We start from the raw sequence: 18755 nt of genomic DNA, 5'->3' as shown, positions 1-18755 counted from the left end.
GGAATATTATTCAGCCATAAGAAGAAAACAAATCCTACCAATTGCAACAACATGGATGGAGCTAGAGGGTATTATGCTCAGTGAAATAAGCCAGGCGAGGAAAGACAAGTACCAAATGATTTCACTCATATGTGGAGTATAAGAACAAAGAAAAAAAGTGAAGGAACAAAACAGCAGCACAATCAGAGAATCCAAGAATGGACTAACAGTTACCAAAGGGAAAGGTACTGGGGAGGATGGGTGGGAAGGGAGGGATAAGGGGGTGTGGGAAGAAAGGGGGCATTACGATTAGCATGCATAATGTGGGGGGAGGCACGGGGAGGGCTGTGCAACACAGAGAAGACAAGTAGTGATTCTACAGCCTCTTACTACGCTGATGGACAGTGACTGTAATGGGGGTTGTGGGGGGGTCTTGGTGAAGGTGGGAGCCTAGTAAACATAATGTTCCTCAAGTAATTGTAGATTGATACCAAAAAAAAATGTATGGCTGTGTAGAACAGGAGGCAGCAGTTGTCAGAGAGGAACTATGAAGGGAAGGCTTTTTCTGAAGGCAGGCGAAACTTGGTCTTGTGTAAAGCAGTCCACCACCTCAGGGCCTGTGTTTGCTGTTCCTTCTGCCTGAAAGACTCCCCTCCTAGCTATCCCATGACTCTGAAGAGTCCCTGTTCATACAGGCCCACCTGACTCTTCCCTCATCTTGAGAAGACCCCATCCATCCCAAGTCACTCTATCACATCTTTCTGTTGAAGTGACTTATAGAAATTATCATTCTCTGAAATTATCTTATTTTCCCCCTATTTATTTCTCTATTTCTTTTTATTGAGATACAATTCAAATACCATAAAATTTACCCTTTTAAAGCATACAATTCAGTGGTCTTTTAATACACTCACAAAGTTGTACAACCATCACCACTATCTAATTTCAGAGCATTTTAATCACCCTGAAGTGAAACTCTGTGCCCATTAGCAGCCACTCCCTACCCCTGGCCTTCCCCTCCGGGCCTGGCAACCACTGATCTCCCTATCTTTACGGATTTGCCTATTCTGGATATTTCATATAAATGGAATCATACAATATGTTGTCTTTTATGTCTGACATCTTTCAGTGAGCATAATGTTTTCCACATTCATCCATGTTGTAGCATGCGTCAATACTGCCTTCCTTTTTATGCCTGAATAATATTCCACTGTATAGCTAGATCATTTGTTTATTAGTTGATGGATATATGGGTTGCTTCCACTTTCAGACTATTATGAACAATGTTGCTTTTAACATTTGTGTACAATTTCTTGTGTGGATATATGTTTTCACTTCTCTTGGAAATTCCTAGGAGTAGAATTGCTGAGTTGGATGGTAACTCCATGTTTAACTTTTTGAGGAACTTTTTGAAACTGTTACTAAAGTGGCTGCACCATTTTACATTTCCACCAGCGATGTATGAGGATTCCAATTTCATCATATCTTAACAACATTTGTTATTATATATCTTTTTGAGTATAGCCAGCCTGGTGAATATAAAATGGTATCTCATTATGCTTTTAATTTGCATTTCCCTAATGTCTAATGATGTTGAGCACCTTTTCTTGTGTTTATTGGCCATTTATATATCTTCTTTGGGGAAAATGTCTATTAGGATTATTTGCACATTTTTAAAATTGGGAAATTTGTCTTTTTTTCTTGTTGAGTTAAAAGTTTCTTCATGAATTCTGAATACAACTCCTTTTTCAGATATAAGACTGACAAATACTTTCCCCCAAATACTTTCTGTGGATTGTTTTTTCACTTTATGGAGAGTATCCTTAGAAATACAATAGTTTTTAATTTTGATGAAGTCCAATTTGTCTATTTTTGCTTTTGTTGCTATTCTTTATGTAATATCAAATAAACCATTGCCTAATCCTATGGAAAGTTACCCCTATGTTTTCTCCTAAGAGTTTCATAGTTTTGGCCCTTAATTTAGGACTGTGACCCATTTTGAGTTAATTTATACTTAAGATAGGAATTCAATTTCATTATTTTGTATGTGGGTGTCCAGTTGTCCAAGCACTATTATTGAAAAGACTATCTGTCCCTTGAATTATCTTGGTACCTTTGCTGAAAAATCAGTTGACCATAAAGCATGTGCTTATTTTTTAATTCTCAATCTATTCCATTGATCAATAAGTCTGTCTTTATGACGGTACTAGATAGCCTTGATTGCCTGATTTTTTTTCGTCCTTACTGCCATCTTTCTCACTGTCTAGAATAGAAGCACTAAGAAGTTAGCACTTGTTCACTGCTGTGTTCTCAATGCCTAGAATAAGGCCTGGTTCAATATAGGTGCTCAATAAATATTTGTAGATTGAATCAAGAAATATTGCTGTTGTGAAGAAGCCAACTGAGAGGGGAAGGTTAAAGGTACAGGGCCAACAGGTCACTGAGATCAAGGAGGTGTAAGGTGTGTGAATGGGGTCATGGGTGAAGGGATGGGCCCCAGAGCAGAGGAGAAATTCCACATCCTCTGAGACTAGGGAAAAGGAAGGTAGTGCCTCAGCTATATTTTAAGTGGGAAGGGAAGGAAATTGAGGGAGGTCCCACCCAGTGCCTCTGTTTTCTCAGAGAGATAGGAAGTAGGAGGGAAGGGAGGGGCTGCAGACTCAAGGAAGCTAAGGATAGCTGAGTGACCCTGGGGCCTGACCCAAGGGTTGCACCTAAGCAGTGGGCACCCTCCTCATGATTGGATCACTTTCAGGGTTCTGTTGGGAAGGGGTACCAGATGAAGGGTCAAGGGTTGAAGTACTAGAGAGTGCATGCGGGGTTGTGGCCTTGGGATCCAGGCTGGCAGAGGCAGGAGAGACGCCACAACACAGGCCTCTGACCATAGGCAACATTTCCTAAACCCTAAGTGCCAGCCATCCCTGGACACACACAGGAAAGTGTGGAATGCTGCTGGACGGTTGGGCAGGGCTACTTCCAATGGATGACTTTTTGAGGCTGGAATGATTTGTGGTAGCTTACCTAGCCAACATGGTTGGGGTGGGGGCAAAGGCAAGCGATGAGACCATCTTGGGGGCAGATGTGAGATCCAGCTAAATGAACTAACATGCTTGCCCCCCATGAGTTTGACTAGTCTCTGGACTTGCTAGCTGCACATTTTTATCTGCAGATGTGTAATATTCTCAAGCTTTCAGAAGGTCTTGGAAGATATTCTTAAAGGATATGTAGGAGATATAAATGGATCAAGTGGTTGAATGTGGCTGAAAGGGAGAGAGAAGAGTTTTAAGAAGTCATCAGGAGCAGACGTAGCACAGGGGTTTAATTTGCTGGCATGGGAAGTACCATGATCACATATAACATTGAGAAAGACAGCCCTGGGACTATGTGGAGGGTGAGTCTGGGCAGAGGGACCTGGGAGGACCCTGGGGCCATGAAACAAGAGGTAGCTGTGACCTGGGAAATGGGGATAAAGTATGAACTAAGAATGGTTTCAGAAGGCAGAATGCGCAGGACCTGGAGAGTGGATGGGAGCATAAGAGTATGAAGAGCTAAGGTGGGATCCAGATTTCCATCTCAGATGAGGTGGCTAGAGGGATGGAGGCATTAGCCGCCAAGGTGGGGAGACAGAAGGAATATAACTGGGGCAGGGATGGGAAATATGTTCTTTTCTTGTTGTTGTTAATATTTTATTGTGACATTTTTCAAATATACAGAAAAAGATAAAAGAAAAATATGACCAGTTCCACTTCAATTCAATGTATGTTGATATTTTGGCATATTTGCTTTATAGATAAAAAGGCCTTTTCTTTTCCTGAACCATTTCAAAGTGAATTACAGACATTCTGATATTTCTTACCTAAACACTTAGCAAACTTCTCCAAAACATGAGGATGTTCTCCTACATAACCACAATACCACCTGATAATAATTTCCTAATTAATATTTAATGCTCTTTCTGTGTTCAAATTTCCCCAAGAAGTCTTGGCAGATGGTTTTTCTGAACTATAATCCAATCTAAGGATCACATATTATATAGGTGCTTGTATCTCTTATGTCTCATAATCTGGAATGCTTTCACTTCATGTTTTTCATGACATTTAACTTTTGAAATGACCAGGACAGAGAATGCTCCATGTTCTGCAGATGGGTGATACTTCCTCATGGTGTCATTTACCCTGTTTCTCTGCCCCTGCATTTCCTGCAAACTAAACATTAGGTCAGGGGCTTAATTTCATTTAGGTTAATGGTTTTTGAAAGAATGCTTTTAAGTAAGGCAGCTACTAGTTTTCTGACATGTTAGGTTTGAGGAGCTTGAGAAACGTCTGGGCAGACATCATGCTTAACGGTTGGACATACCTGTGGTTTGAAGATCTGGAAGAAGAACCAGATAAGAGAGTATTGTGAGGGTCATCATAGAGGTGATGGAACTTGAAGCCTTTTGGGGACTGGGAAAGTGGGTGAGAAAACCCAGAAAATCTGAAGAGGGAGAATCGCAGAGTTTCCAGAGAAGTCAGTAGTAAGACAAAACCAATGAGATGATCACTGGAGGCCTGATAGTCAAGAAAAGCTCAGCCTGGCCCCTCCAAAAAAAAATCCTAGGCCCCTCACTTGGAGCCATTTGATGAGGGTAGAGTGGACAAGCGTCCAGGACAGAATTGCAGAAGCCTTAAATAATAGGGCATCTCCATAATCAAAACTGGAAGCATAGGGCTTAGAAAGCCAATAGGAGGATGCAGTTGGCTTCAGAAGGCCTAATTAGTTGTATTAATGAGCCTATGGTAAAAAATGAAACCAGGAAAGACAAACTAAAGGTCCTCAACTTGGTGACCTCTCCAACCCTGCCCAGGGAGAGATCCCAGGGGGTGGTCAGGGGACCTAGGGCAATGGTATCTCTCAAATGTGCAGGGACTTTAGCTAAACCATATTAAGAGAGAAGACCCTGCTGCCTTCTGCATCCCAGGCCTATGCCAATTAGGGATCAGAAACACCCACAGAACAAACACCCTGTCACTTGCTTTCATGTGCTGACACCAGTTCTTCACTATGAACACATGACTTCACTCTTTCAAGATGTGGTCCTGCTTCAAGCCCAGGCTTATTGCCTACCCTGTTCTCCTCCCTCTCTATCCTTCAACCACGCTGGTGTTTTTTAGTTCCTAGATGAGGAAGCCCTTACTTGCCCTGTTAGGCCCAGCCCTCTCATTATTCTTGTGTGGTAGATCTTTAGTGTGCCAACTGCCTGTGCTGGTGTCTAAGAGGCAGCACACTGCAAAGTTATGAGCACAGACTCTGATCCAGAAGGTCTGGTTGAACCCCCAGCTTGGCTGCCTAATAGCTGGGTGATATTAGGCACGTTACTCACCTCTCTGTGCCTGTGTGTCCTCTATGTAAAGTGGGGTTGCTGAGAATAAATATGAGCTTCAAATAGTGTTTGGCACCTGCAGAGTCCTGCAGTGGTTATAGTCATGATTATTGTTCTAATAAGGCTCAGAGAGGTCAAGATCTGCCTGAGCTCATGGAGCTGGCCTTCTAAGATGTTTTTCCAGTATACCCACCTAACCACTGACAGTTTCCATACTATAAATCCCACAATTGTATATACTTTGTTCTATTATTGTTTCTGTAGGTTAAATTCCTCATGAGACCAAGTAAAAGGATTGTGGAATTAGAAGACCAAAAATGTATATGGCACATTCTTGTTGACAAGCAGGTTACATTCTAGTAAAGGAATAGGAATAAAAAGTAGCCTTAACATAAGGCCAAGTGTGAAGAGGACTGTGAGTTTCTTGAGGGTAAGAACATCAACAATCGTGAAAAATAAAACCAATGACTTTCGGAAGCTCTCCGTGGGCTAGGCACTGAGCTTTACAATCCCCACGAAGACAACTAGGTAGGTATTTAAAGTCCCACTTACAGATGAGGAACCTAGGGCTCAACAATGTTAAATACCTATCTTAAATCACATAGTAAGCGAGTGGCTTGAACTTCGTTCTATCCTCCACTAAATCACCAGTTTGGGCCAGTCATGACAGACGGGGACGGACTGACATGGGCAGAGCAGCAGACCTTGGTAAGAAGAGGGAGATTCCGTGAAAGGACTCGGATTCTTGGCTGTCAGATCGGCGGGAACCAGGTACCGCTCCTCTGCAGCTGCGGATTCTCCTCCGAGCCGCCAACTGGGGCCCGCAGTCCTGGAAGGGCGCCTCTGATTGGCCGGCTTGGTCAGGTGGGTCCCACGGGCCAATCAGCAGCGTCCATGCCGAGGGCTAAAAGGACTGCGCTGCCAGCTCATTGACAAAGGTGATCTTTGTGACGTGGGATGTGCTGGGAAAAGGCCGCCAATACCTGGTAATGTCTTGCGTTCCCCGGATCCAGCCAGCAACCTTGCAGGCCCTTTGTGCCACCAACCTTGCCCCAGCACTAGGAGAAAGACTAATGTGCCGGCCCTCCTTGTGTGCTCTGAGTCCAGCCCTTTCCTTCCTTAGGCTTTTTTTTTATTGTGTGGTATCATTAATCTACAATTATATGAGGAACATTATGTTTACTAGAAACCCCCTTCACCAAGTCCCCCCCACATACCCCATTAGTCAATGTCCATCAGCTTAGTGAGATGCTGTAAAATCACTACTTGTCTTCTCTGTGTTGCACAGCCCTCCCCATGCACCCCGCACATTATACATGCTAATCATGGTGTGCCCCTTTCTACTTCACCCCCCTTCTCCCTCCCTTCCCACCCATCCTCCCCAGTCCCTTTCCCTTTGGTAACTGCTAGTCCTTTCTTGGGTTCTATGATTCTGCTGCTGTTTTGTTCCTTCAGTTTTTCCTTTGTTCTTATACTCCACAAATGAGTGAAATCATTTGGTACTTATCTTCCTCTGCCTGACTTATTTCACTGAGCATAATACCCTCTAGCTCCATCCACAGTTGTTGCAAATGGTAGGATTTGTTTTCTTCTTATGGCTGAATAATATTCCATTGTGTATATGTGCCACCTCTTCTTTATCCATTCATCTACTGATGGACACTTAGGTTGCTTCCATTTCTTGGCTATTGTAATTAGTGCTGTGATAAACATAGGGGTGCATCTGTCTTTTTCAAACTGGGCTTCTGCATTCTTAGGGTAAATTCCTAGAAGTGGAATTCCTGGGTCAGATGGTATTTCTATTTTGAGCTTTTTGAGGAATCTCCATACTGCTTTCCGTAGTGGTTGAACTAATTTACATTCCCACCAGCAGTGTAGGAGGGTTCCCCTTTCTCTACAACCTCGCCAACATTTGTTGTGGTTTGTCTTTTGGATGGCGGCAGTGCTTACTGGTGTGAGGTCATATCTCATTGTGGTTTTAATTTGCATTTTTCTGATGACTAGCAATGTGGAGCACCTTTTCATGTGTCTGTTGGCCATCTGAATTTCTTCTTTGGAGAACTGTTCAGCTCCACTGTCCATTTTTTAATTGATTGTTCACTTTTTGTTTGTTGAGGTGTGTGAGCTCTTTATATATTTTGGATGTCAACCCTTTATCGTATCTGTCATTTATGAATATATTCTCCCATACTGTAGGATGCCTTTTTGTTCTATTGATGGTCTCCTTTGCTGTACAGAAGATTTCAGCTTGATATAGTCCCGCTTGTTCATTTTTGGTTTTGTTTCCCTTGCCCGGGGAGATTGTTCATGAAGAAGTCACTCATGTTTATGTCCAAGAGATTTTTGCCTATGTTTTTTTCTAAGAGTTTTATGGTTTCATGGCTTACATTCAGGTCTTTGATCCATTTAGAATTTACTTTTGTGTATGCGGTTAGACAATGATTCAGTTTCATTCTCTTACATGTAACTGTCCAGTTTTGACAACACCAGCTGTTGAAGAGGCTTTCATTTCCCCAATGTATGTTCATGGCTCCTTTATCGTATATTAATTGACCATATATGTTTGGGTTAATGTCTGGAGTCTCTATTCTGTTCCACTGGTCTGTGGCTCTGTTCTTGTGCCAGTACCAAATTGTCTTGATTACTGTGGCTTTGTAGTAGAGCTTGAAGTTGGGGAGCAAGATCCCTCCCACTTTATTCTTCCTTCTCAGGATTGCTTTGGCTATTTGGGGTCTTTGGTGATTCCACATGAATTTTTGAACTATTTGTTCCAGTTCGTTGAAGAATGCTGTTGGTAATTTGATTGGGATTGCATTGAATCTGTAGATTGCTTTAGGCAGGATGGCCATTTTGACAATATTAATTCTTGCTAGCCAAGAGCATGGGATGAGTTTCCATTTGTTAGTGTCCTCTTTAATTTCTCTTAAGAGTGTCTTGTAGTTTTCAGGGTAGAGGGCTTTCACTTCCTTGGTTAGGTTTATTCCTAGATATTTTATTATTTTTGATGCAATTGTGAATGGAATCGTTTTCCTGGTTTCTCTTTCTATTAAGTCATTGTTAGTGTATAGGAAAGCCTCAGATTTCTGTGTATTAATTTTGTATCCTGCAACTTTGCTGTATTCCGATATCAGTTCTAGTAGTTTTGGAGTGGAGTCTTTAGAGTTTTGTATGTACAATATCATGTCATCTGCAAATAGTGACAGTTTGACTTCTTCTTTACCGATCTGGATTCCTTGTATTTCTTTGTTTTGTCTGATTGCCATGGCTAGAACCTCCAGTACTATGTTGAATAACAGTGGGGAGAGTGGGCATCCCTGTCTTGTTCCTGATCTTAGAGGAAATGCTTTCAGCTTCTCACTGTTCAGTGTGATGTTGGCTGTGGGTTTTCATATATGGCCTTTATTATGTTGAGGTACTTGCCCTTTATACCCATTTTGCTGAGAGTTTTTATCATGAATGGATGTTGAATTTTTTCAAATGCTTTTTCAGTGTCTATGGAGATGATCATGTGATTTTTGTCCTTCTTTTTGTTTATGCGGTAGATGATACTGATGGATTTTCGTATGTGGTATCATCCTTGCATCCCTGAGATGAATCCCACTTGATCATGGTATATGATCGTCTTGATGTGTTTTTCAATTCAGTTTGCTAATATTTTGTTGAGTATTTTTGCATCTATGTTCATCAGGGATAGTGGTCTGTAATTTTCTTTTTTGGTGTGGTCTTTACCTGATTTTTGTGTTAGAGTGATGCTGGCTTCATTGAATGAGTTTGGGAGTATTCCCTCCTCTTCTTTTTTTTGGAAACTTTAAGGAGAATGGATATTACATCTTCTCTGTATGTCTGATAAAACTCCGCGGTAAATCCATCTGGCCTGGGGTTTTGCTCTTGGGTAGTTTTTTGATTACTGCTTCAATTTCTTTGCTGGTAATTGGTCTGTTTATATTTTCTGCTTCTTCCTTGGTCAGTCTTGGAAGGTTGTATTTTTCTAGGAAGTTGTCCATTTCTTTTAGGTTTTCCAGCTTGTTTGCATATAGTTTTTTGTAGTATTCTCTAATAATTCTTTGTATTTCTGTGGGGTTCGTCGTGATTTTTCCTTTCTCATTTCTGATTCTGTTGATGTGTGTAGATTCTCTTTTTCTTTTTATAAGTCTAGCTGGGGCTTATCTATTTTGTTTATTTTCTCAAAGAACCAGCTGTTGGTTTCATTGATTTTTTCTATTGTTTGATTATTCTCCATTCTATTTATATCTTCTCTGATCTTTATTACATACCTCCTTCTGCTGACTTTAGGCCTCATTTGTTCTTCTTTTTCTGATTTTGATAATTGTGTCTTTAGACTATTCATTTGGGATTGTTCTTCCATCTTTAAATATGCCTGGATTGCTATATACTTTCCTCTTAAGACTGTGTCTGCTGCATCCCACAGAAGTTGGGGGTTTGTGTTGTTGTTGTTGTTTGTTTCCATATATTGCTTGATCTCTATTTTGATTAGGTCATTGATCCATTGATTATTTAGGAGCATATTATTAACCCTCCATGTGTTTGTGAGCCTTTTTGCTTTCTTTGTACAATTTATTTCTAGTTTTATACCTTTGTGGTCTGAGAAGTTAGTTGGTAGAATTCCAATCTTTTTGAATTTACTGAGGCTCTTTTTGTGGCCTAGTATGTGGTCTATTCTGGAGAATGTTCCACATGCACTTGAGAAGAAAGTGTATCCTGTTGCTTTTGGGTGTAGAGTTTTGTAGCTGTCTATTAGGTCCATCTGTTCTAGTGTGTTGTTCAGTAGTGCCTCTCTGTCCTTATTTTCTGTCTGGTGGATCTGTCCTTTGGAGTGAGTGGTGTGTTGAAGTCTCCTAAAATAAATGCATTGCATTCTATTTCCTCCTTTAATTCTATTAGTATTTGTTTCACATATGCTGGTGCTCCTGTATTGGGTGTATATATATTTATAATGGTTATATCCTCTTGTTGGATTGACCCCTTTATCATTATATAATGTCTTTCTTTAGCTCTTGTGACTTTCTTTGTTTTGAAGTCTATTTTGTCTGATACTAGTACTGCAACACCTGCTTTGTTCTTCTTGTTGTTTGCATGAAATATCTTTTTCCATCCTTTGACTTTTAGTCTGTGCATGTCTTTAGGTTTGAGGTGACTCTCTTGTAAGCAGCATATAGACGGGTCTTGCTTTTTTATCCATTCTACCACTCTGTGTCTTTTGATTGGTGCATTCAGTCCATTTACATTTAGGGTGATTATTGAAAGATATGTACTGATTGCCATTGCAGGCTTTAGGGTCATGGTTACCAAAGGTTCAAGGTTAGCATCTTTAGTATCTTACTGTCTAACTTAACCTGCTTATTGAGCTATTATAAACACAGTCTGATGATCCTTTATTTCTCTCCCTTCTTATTCCTCCTCCTCCATTCTTTGTGTGTTAGGTGTTTTTTTTTTTTGCTCTTTGGTGTTTCCTTTGACTGTTTTTGTGGGTAGTCGATTTTATTTTTTGCCTTTAGTTAGTATTTGATTGTTCCGTTTTCTTTGCTATGATTTTATTTTCTCTGGTGACATCTGTTTAGCCTTAGGAGTGCTTCCATCTAGAGCAGTCCCTCTAAAATACCCTGTAGAGGGAGGTGGTTTGTGGGAGGCAAATTCCCTCAACTTTTGCTTGTCTGGGAATTGTTTAATCCCTCCTTCATATTTAAATGATAATCATGCTGGATACAGTATTCTTGGTTCAAGGCCTTTCTGTTTCATTGCATTAAATATATCATGCCATTCTCTTCTGGCCTGTAAGGTTTCTGTTGAGAAGTCTGATGATAACCTGATGGGTTTTCCTTTGTAGGTGACCTTTTTTCTCTCTTTGACTGCCTTTAATACTCTGTCCTTCTCTTTGATCTTTGCCAGTTTAATTATTATGTGTCTTGGTGTTGTCCTCCTTGGGTTCCTTCTGTTGGGAGTTCTGTGTGCTTCTGTGGTCTGAGAGGCTATTTTCTCCCCCAGTTTGGGGAAGTTTTCAGCAATTATTTCTTTAAAGACACTTTCTATCCCTTTTTCTCTCTCTTCTTCTTCCGGTACCCCTATAATGCAGATATTGTTCCGTTTTGATTAGTTCCACAGTTCTCTTAATATTCTTTCATTCCTGGAGATCCTTTTCTCTCTCTCTCTGCGTCAGCTTCTCTGCGTTCCTGTTCTCTGATTCCTGTTCCATTAGTGGCCTCTTGAATCTCGTCCATTCTGCTTTTAAGTCCATCCAGAGATTGTTTTGTTTCTGTATTCTCCCTCCTTAGCTCTTGCATATTTCTATGCAAGTCTGTCAGCATGGTTATGACCTTTATTTTTAATTCTTTTTCAGGAAGATTGGTTAGGTCTGTCTCCCCAGGTTCCCTCTCAGGGGATGTCTGTGTGATTCTCGTCTGAATCAATTTCTTCTGCCTTTTCACAGCGATGGGCAGATGCATGTTTGTCAGCTGGGAGAACAAAATCCCTTCTTGCTTGCACCTCGCATTCCTCTCCGAGAACGGTGACCCCTAGCGGCTTGTGTTGGGCAGTTGTGCGCAGACAGGGTCTCTGATTCTTGCCTGGGCCACTGTGGAGCTCCGTGCAGTTGCCCTTTTGCGAGGCGCTGGATTCTTGCAGGTGTAGATGTAGCCTGTCCATTTCTTTTAGGTTTTCCAGCTTGTTTGCATATCATTTTTTGTAGTATTCTCTAATAATTCTTTGTATTTCTGTATCTTCTGGTCTTTCTTTTAGGAACAGTTGTATTTGTTGTATTTTCAAAAATATGTATGTTTTTGGGAGGATATTTCCGCTGTCCTACTCATGCTGCCATCTTGGCTCCTCCTTGCTTCCTTAGGCTTTTGTGCATGTTTCTCCTCCTAGTCCTGTGCACCTCCAACCCTTCCTGTCTTTTTGCTCATTCCCAGTGGCCCACAAATGGTACAGATTCTGCTGTCTTACGAGAAAAATTCCAATGCTCCTGCAGCCAGGCTCTTTCTTTTCTTCCCTCCACTGCCATGGCTTTCCTTCCTTATCCCACTGCCGTCTTCTGGTTTCAGGTCACCAACAGTGGTGCTCTGGCCAAATCTCATGGCATTTCATAATTTTTGCTGCTTCACTAAGGGCAGCATTTGATTCTGTTGATCTTTTCGAGCTGACAAGGTTCCAGGGACTACCACCCTTGTCTAGCCCCCTTCTACCTCTTTCACAAGCTCTTCTTATGCATCCGTATTATTGGCATCCCTCTCCTCTTTCCTGTCTGGCAAACAGAGGCCCACTTTACTAATTGTTCACCCAGTCTCCCTAAAGGATCTAATCCATTTGTCACTGGCATCCCCTAAATGCCCAAGTCTTAGTCCGTAGCCTAGATTTGTCCCAGAGCTCCAAACTTACCATCTGTGTGTCTCATGGTTACTGCAAGCTCAAGGAAGGTTATTCATTCAATAAATATCTATTAAACTCTGTGTTCATTTATAGTATAAATATATTTTTAAATGTATCTTTTATGTATAAAATAAATATGTAAATATTTAGAATTTATTGCTGTCTGCTGAAAGCTTGGGAGTACTGTGACCAGCACACAGTGGGTGCCTTGTCACTGTGTGCTGCATTCATGTAGGAACGAATGTCTGGCACAGTCCCTGTCACAGAAGAGGTTCTCAGTTAGTTGCCTCGCAGCCTGGCTCCTCTTTATCCCAGGGTTGGAAACTGTCCCATTACCTCATCCCAAATGCAAAAGCTACTTAAGTTGGCTAAACTTCAGAGAGAAAGCCAAAGTAAAAGTCCTCCTTTCCCTGTCTAAGATTCCACTTGTCAGCTCAGCAAAGCCAGTGCTGCCCATCCTGGATAGGCAGACTGCAGCCAGACTGGTTGATATACAGTCTAGAGTTCAAAGCTTGGTTGGGTGATTTTGACAATACTGTTCTCTGGACTTCTTTGAGCCCTCATTTCCACCTGTAAATTGAAGGTATGAATAAACTCTATCTCATTGGGATGTAAGGATTCTCTTAGAGCTCTTACAGGCACCTAGGTGGTATTGTTACTTGGCTATTATTTTGGTTGGAAGACAGGGCAGGGAAAGAGACTTTCCTGGTACACTATTGCCACCGTGTGACTATCTGGGGAATTACATAGGAGAGGTTCTCCTGCCTGGGAAAGGCTACCTGAACTCTGGAGTTCTGTGAAGACTGAGCGTGGATGTGCTCCCTGCTGCCAGTGCCCTCCTCTGCTGCCCAGGCTCCCTCAGACCGCCAAGTCCAGTGCTGGCACCTTTGGAGGAGAAAGCATCCCATCCCTAGGTTTAGGATACTGGCTGTGCCTTCTCAGATTCCAGAACTTTTGGTGTCTCCTCAATGTGGCATTCAAGGTCTTTCAGAGCTGGTGCCCTTGGCACCTGCTCTGGGCTTGGAACTCAGGGCAGCTTAACTCTGGACCTACCCCAAGATGCTTTCTCCTTCCTTCTCAGCCCTCCTGAAGATCCCCTGATTCAGGAGCCAGAACACATTTCTCCAGTGAGCAGGTTCAGTTCCTGGGACAGTATTCATGTGAAGAGCAACCATTTATTGAGAACCTACTGTGTGTGCCAGGTGTTGTGCTTGGCCTCTTATGGGCATTATTCCATATATTCTTCACAAACCCCATAGAACAGGTTACTATGCTTGCTTCCATTTTGTGGAAGAGGACACTCCCATTTTGTAGAAGAGGAGGCAAAGAAAGGAAAAGTGACCCACCCAAAGTCACACAGCTATCAAGTGACAGAGCCCAGCCTGTAACTGCTAGGCTACCTAGTATGATGAGTAAGGCAGACAGACCCTGATTCAAAGCCCATCTCTCCCACGCACTACTGACACCCCAACTTTGAGCCAAAGCATCTTGTTCTCTAGAATTAAATGGCAGCTCCCCCAAGGCACAGATGCTGGCTCCAAGAGGCAGGCAGTGTTTGGGGGCCTAACACTGGGGGATGAGAAGTGTGTGTGCAGAGGATGGAGGTGAGGGGTGGGTCACAGGAGGCAGCCAGAGCTTCTGTGGAGCACACTGTGGTAAGACAGGGAGGCTAGAGCCAATGACTGGAAGCCCCAGCTCAGGACCCAACCAGAAGAAATAGGGGCTCAAGGGTTCAAGCCCCCATCATCTCTCACCTATGCAACTCCTACCTGTTCTGACCACACCCACTCAAGCCTCTTTAGTGCCTTTCTTACATGGCAACCTCGCGTGGGCCTTTCCAAATACTCATCTGATCATGTCTTTGCCGCAGAAAATGTTGTCATTTACTGAGCACTCAAACCCTCACCAGGGCCTGTGAGCCCTATGAGGTCTCTCACTGCAGCCCTTCCAGCCCTGTCATCCTCTCTGGTCTCTAGACCCCTCCTGGCTCTATGAAGACATTTTAGGCCTTTGCATATGCTGTTCCCACTGCCTGAAAGCACTTTCCCTCCCCTCTTTGCCTAGTTAATATAGAGGTGCTAGAAGGTCTCCTCATGAGTGATGGGGCATTTGAGACCTGAGAAAGGAGTTTGGAAGGTCAATAGGGAACAGGAGAGTGTTCCAGGAAGAGAGAACAACCTGTGCAAAGGGACGGAAGTGCAAGGTGCACCTGTGGGGAGAGGAGTGCGGCATGGGGGAGGTAGGACTTGAAATTAATAGGAATGAGGCATGTCTAAGGCCAGGGTGAAATCCTTGTCTGCTGTGTTAAGGAGCTTGGACCCAATCTGAAGCTGTAGGAGGGTTTTGAGCAGGGGTATTTGTAGTAGTTTTGTCCATCAGCAATTCCCTTCGGTAGGGTGGAAATGGGCTTATCAGCACTGCTCTAAAAAATATAGCACCTACAACTGAACGACCTCCAGGAATGACTTGATCACCCCCAGCAGGGGGAAGACATCTCTTCACAGAAAGCCGGCCTGAAACCTCTATGGGTACAGCCTAAGGTTCCCTGACCCCTCATCCCAGCAGGCTGAAGGGGGATGCTGCACTTGTTGTGGCCGCCAAGAGGTGGCACCATCACCCCCAGCATGTCCCCTGCCTTCTGCTCCCTTCTCTGGAAATCCCTCCCAGGGTGCAGTTAAAGGGAGAGACCAGAGAGGAAAGAGATGGGTGAGGAAAGAAGAGGAAACCAAGGGACAGGAGCTGAGGGTGGTTGAGATGCTAGGTGCAAGGATGGGATGGGGAGGTGGGGGGGAGTTAGGATGGTGCTGGCTTTTTTTTTTTCAGGGTCAAACACAGCTTGTGGGTCTAACTTAGATTTTCATTATTATCTGCCCTGAGCAATTCCTTGCAGCCTCTCCTAAGGCCCCAGAAACACTAGCGTGGACTCACGTGGTCAACCGCCTTGCCCTACCTGCAAGTTCCTAACCGCATTCCTCTTACTCTCACACCATTAGCAAGCCCTCTGATTCTAACATCTCAGATTAATTTCCAGTTGCCACCATTCCCTGGCCACACTCTGGTCCAAACTGGGGGCCTGTGATTTGGCTTATAGGATGTGCTGGTTCCAGGCCAGAGGATGGGAGGGGAAGTGGACGGTCCTTCTGTGGAAGGTCTGGGGCTCATTACTTCTGTCCCTTTGGGAGACCACATGTGTATTTTGTTCCCAGCTCTGCCTAACCAGACTCTGCAATGGTCCCCTTGCGCATCTCCCCATATCTGCATTAGCAGCCCCTTGATCTCTGGTCTCTTCACTCCCCTGGGAATGAATCCGCAGCCTGCAGGGCTCTTTGTAGTGTGGTCTTCTCTGGCACCATGCTCTCCTTTACTCTGTATGTGCTCACCCACGTGGTCGGATTGGAGAGGCCTCAGATTCTCCTCACTCTTGCCTGCCTCCAGACCTTTGTAGAGACTGTTCCCTCTGCCTCTATCATTTTTCTTACCACTCATCAGAAGGCCAAGCACTCCCCTCCTTCAACTCAAATATTACTTCCTCATGGAGCTGTTCCCTGAGCGAGTTGGATAGACACTCACAGCTGTGGCCAATTGACCTTCAGAGTCTGTTTTTAATTATAGTCAGTACTTTTGCGGGTGTTGGTTTAATATCTGTCTCTGCCTCTACATTTTAAACTCCTCCGAGCAGGGGTCTGTCTTCATCATGGTATAGCCATGGTCTAGAATGGTACCTGGCCTGTAGTAGGTGCTTGATAAATGTTTGTTGCTTTACTATGCCTTCTGGCCCCTGGTACTCACCTGCCCAATACCACATACTAACTCCTCCTTTTGCTGGTGAGTTCATTCTTTAGCATGGGCACCCACGTCACCTTGTGCAGAAAAGCACCACTTACCCCTCCACTGGGTGCCCACTGCTCCTGGGCTTCCTTCCTTTGTTTTTTAATTCCCTTTGATCCTCATTCCCCACTCATTACCCTGCCCCTCAGGCAGTCTTGCTATGACTGTGTATGTTCTTGTAACATTATAACATGTGTTTTTTGTGTCATCATTTCTTTTTTTTTTATTAAAGTATCACTGATATATTGAAACCAATCTTATGTTGGTTTCAAATACATAGTACAGTGGTTCAACAATTTATCTATATTATCAAGTCCTCACCCCCTCCAGTGCGGTCACTGTCCATCAACAAAGTAAGACGTTACAGAATCATTAACTGTGTTCTCCATGCTGTACTACTATGCCCGTGACCGACCTATATTGTGATTGCTAATTACTGTATCCTTTAATCCCCTTTCCCCACCCCCTCCTCCACCCTTTCCCTTTGGTAACCACTAGTCCCTTCTGGGTCTGTGAGTCTACTGCTATTTTGTTCCTTCTGTTTTGCTTTGTTTTTATACTCCACAAGTAAATGAAATTATTTGTTATATGTTTTCCTCCACCTGGCTTATTTCACTGTGCATAATACCCTCTAGTTCCATCCATGTTGTTCTTTTCTTTTTATGGCTGAATAATATTCCACTGTGTATATGTACCACATCTCCTTTATCCATTCATCTATTGATGGTCGTGTCACCATTTCTTTTGTGCAAATGGCTTTATCATTTAGAGCTCATTCCATTTCTAACCCTTTCCAAGCAGTACTAGGTTTGTGAGGTCCCTCCACGTCTATTGGGTCCCCCTTATCGTTACTGATCCACCTCCCAGTGATGGACTCCTAATTGCCTCCTACCCCTCTTTCAACCTTCCCCATGTGGTCGTGAGGATTTGGGCCGGGGGTATATATTCGGGGCAAAATTGCTAGATCATAGGGTATATGTTTATATAATTAGCTGATGGCTCCCAGATGGATTTGGGATGGCTTCATTCATAGTCCAGAAGGGCCCCCCCATATCCCTGCTGACAATGGGCATTCTCCAGCTTTCTCACTTTTTGCCAGTCTGATAGATGCAAAATGAGAGCATCTCTTGGACTCTTCCTGAGTGTCAAGCTCTCATCATATGCTTGTTAACCTTTGTGTTTTCTTGTCAGTCAGTTGCCTTGTCATATGCTCTCTGTGTTTGTATTTTCAGGTATCATCTGTCTTTTATTTACAGATTTCAGGCCTTCCTTAAATATTGGCCCCTTGTTTGTCCCCATGCTGGTTGACAAGAAGGCACACCAAGCGTGGAGGTCCTTTAAGGGCAGTGCAGTCCTGAGCCCTCTCTGGGTTCCCAGCTCCACATAAGGGTTGGGCCCCAGGTCAGAGCATGGGGGTGGGGATGACCATCCCTCTGTGGACACCGTGGGGATTACCACTGTCCCCTCAGGAGACTACATGTATATTTTGGGGGGCACTGTCCCAGCTCCTAAAGGGTTTGGCGAGTCTCTTTGAGATCATATCGCCAGCCTTGGATTTGAATTTTGAATTTGGGAAAATCATTCAACATGTATTCATTCCATGAACATCTATAGAACATTTACTATGTGCCAGACACTGTTGTAGACATTTGAGGTACAACTATGAATAGGACAGACCCTAGGCTTCACAGAGCTCACTTTCTAGTGAGATGGCAGCCAGTAAAGAGTAAACAAGTAAGATAATTACAAAAGAAGACAAATAAAGGGCTAAAAATGAAATAGCAGAGGGAGGACTTTAGCCAGGGTAGTCAGGAGAAACTACTCTTAGAAGGCGACCTCTGTTCTGAGCGCCAGCCGGAAGAACCAGGGGACTAGTATCCAGGCAGATGCCTGCAGATGCAAAGGCCCTGAGGTGTGTATGAGCTTGAGGTGGTAGAAAAAGAGAAAGAAGATCACTGGGGCTGGAGACTAGATGGGGGAGAGGTAAATGATGAGTTTCGAGTGTGTGCAGGGGTCAGTGTAGGCTGCGTCTGGTAGTCCTTGGTCCTGGGCTGGTGTGTAAAAATGGACAGGAAGACAGTGTGGCTGTGTAGGAGGGTGTTGAGCCCAGAAGGCTCTGAAAGTGGCTCTGGTGCAGCCTGAGGTTTGGACGAGGCACCCTTGGAAGTTGGTATGTACTTAGAGGGGATACTTTTCTTCTCTG

The 18755-nt window shown here is 43.4% G+C and overlaps 1 protein-coding gene across 1 annotated transcript in view; it reads right to left on the bottom strand.

Annotated features, from left to right (window-relative positions):
- NSD1 (nuclear receptor binding SET domain protein 1) overlaps window positions 1–6142 on the bottom strand; it is a 177426-nt gene extending 171284 nt beyond the window's left edge. Inside the window, exon 1 of the mRNA XM_073232711.1 lies at window positions 6046–6142. The gene's annotated coding sequence lies outside the window, so the exon portion shown is untranslated. The remainder of the gene's footprint in view (window positions 1–6045) is intronic.
- Between the last annotated feature and the right edge of the window lie 12613 nt (window positions 6143–18755).

The sequence above is a fragment of the Manis javanica genome, chromosome 1 (assembly GCF_040802235.1).
Source record: "Manis javanica isolate MJ-LG chromosome 1, MJ_LKY, whole genome shotgun sequence".
Taxonomy (NCBI): domain Eukaryota; kingdom Metazoa; phylum Chordata; class Mammalia; order Pholidota; family Manidae; genus Manis; species Manis javanica.
The sequence above is the reverse complement of the archived record's forward strand: the minus strand, read 5'-3'. Positions and strand labels throughout refer to the sequence as shown.